We start from the raw sequence: 2380 nt of genomic DNA on the forward strand, positions 1-2380 counted from the left end.
AAATTCCCCCCCCCCCCCACGACACCTCGCACCGCCACCCCTACACCTCGCTCATGATTTGCATATTCGTTTGAAACAATATCCTCGAGGCGTTGCGAAGGATCTCAAGGTGGGGTGCTAGGTCGTTTTAACGGCTGAGGGGTCTTGGCACGTGAGGGGATAGACCAAGTACCGACTTTCCCCAGCAGTTGAATCCACAGGAGGATCTTCTCTTAGGGGTGATACCAAGAAGCTATACACAAGCACCAGCGCTGTTTCAATTAAAACGAGCATACAGTACTGACATTTGAACCAATTCCACGCATGCGCTGCTGTTGTCCGCCAGTTCGCTCATTCTTACTAAGTATTCAACCACCCATTGGACACCCCACTAGGGCTTCAGGACTGTCTCGTCTTACGGGGGATATTACCAGAGAGCCTGGACGAGACCAGAATACCTTGGCTGCTCGTAAAAACTCGCGGTCTTTCTTCCACCACCTAATACCTTCTCCTCGGCTCCCTTTCAGTTTTTATGCCCAACTTTGACGCCTCTGTAGCGTTGTATATTACGGGTGTCGGGGGTGGTTGAAGGGTGGAAAAAAAAGTTGGCTAATATTTTCGAACGCCAGGCCTCGGCCGCACCCCCCTCACACTCAGCGCTTGCGCTCGTCTGTATATATAAGATCCTTTAAATGGGAAATCGAAACGTTTGGAAGATAACTCTCCTCCAACCCCAGGGGGTGAGAATTTATTCAAAATGGCGGAATACCGTTGGAAGGAGGGAAAGAAGAGGCAAGCGGTTATATGCCAAAAAGAGGAGAGACGGAGGATGGAGATAGCCTTTTTGGTTTGGAAGAATGCTTCTCTCTCACTTCTATGATGATACGAAACATATTCCACCCTTAACGGTTTTTCCCTTCGGCCGGGGGGTTGGTAAGACGCGATTCTGCCTTTTCCCCTTGGTAAACTATAAAATAAAATTCATCGCTCTCGTATTCCATGGCCCACGCGCCGCGTCCGAATTGTTGGGAGAAAGGGGGTTGGTTACCAGCGTTTGCTGTAGTGGGCTGCTAAGAAGATTTACAACGGGAGGCCATTTCTTTTTCTAATCCCTCCACGATCGCATCGACCTTTATTTTTCTCTTTATCTCTCTCAGTTTATGCAGCACCAACACCCTCAAGAAGCTGTTCTCTTTAATTTGCATGTTTAAAATAAAGATTGGTTTTTCAGTTTTATAACTTCCGGAGGCTCTTGCTGTCTCTCAGGTTGAGGCGTTTGCTTTCTTCTACCTCAATACATCAACTTGACATTCAACCAAAGCATCGTCTCTCGTGAATTTATCGGATTTGATATCAGGGAAGGGGGGATGACAAAAAATGTTGGTGATTTTTATGTCGAAACGCCGATAATTCTCCCCGGGATGACTGGAATTTCATTGAATGTTAAATGCATGAGATGTGAGTCGCCCTTTTAGGGTGTTCCCGGGGAAAAAATGATGATGGTACTGTTGTATCAGTGTGATTCGTTCCATATTACTCGCTTCTCACAATATTGAGTGTTATGTTCTGTTAGTTCTGAATGATACAATACGTTCGTAATGCACTCAACACGTGCTAAGCTGTATTATTGTACAGCCAAGATGGCAGAGACATGAGGGGGGTGAATGGGAGAGCGAGAACGGGGTCCGGATAAACGCGTATCCATTTATCCAGAAAATAATCCGGAGATAGCATCGCAAGTATATCGCGTTTTGTGAGGCATAAGCCCCCGTAGCTGAGCGCCCTCTGGCACATCATCGTCACCAATGTACCATATCGCTCAAGGTGATGAGACATGGGGGTGGCAGGGGGAGTTGAGTGAGACGGAGAGATTGAAAATAGCTGGAGCAGACTGAAGGGATGCGAGATTAAAGATTATTTACGAGATGCCCGATAACGTTTTTATCACAAAACTGCAATCAATCTTGAAAGGGGTGGCTTACCGGCTGGCATTTTCATGCTAGGGTAAGCGAGAAATGCTCCTTGTCACGACATATTCATTTCTCTACGGCTCTGACAGATACACGGTACTTTAATAAAATCACGTTCCAGGGAATTGCCTGCTTTTGGCCAAAAAAACTGAAGCTAACATTCAGTTTTTTCGAGCTGGGATGGTCAATCTCCTCGGGATTCTCATCGCAACCAAAATCCATTGTTCTGATCAGTTGAGAAAGGATGTGAAACATGAAAAAATGGCACAACCCTTCGGGAAATCCACAACTAAACAAACCTGAATCACCACATCATAATCCAGAGATGTTCCCACGTTTGGAAAAAGAACAGGCGTTACCCGAAAAAAATCTCATAACAACGGGATGAGCGTTTTCGAGGTGGGTGATTTCTGCCGCGAGAGACTATTGGG

Source organism: Diachasma alloeum, unplaced genomic scaffold, assembly GCF_001412515.2.
Source record: "Diachasma alloeum isolate Michigan unplaced genomic scaffold, Dall2.0 Dall_scaffold_00186, whole genome shotgun sequence".
Lineage (NCBI taxonomy): Eukaryota > Metazoa > Arthropoda > Insecta > Hymenoptera > Braconidae > Diachasma > Diachasma alloeum.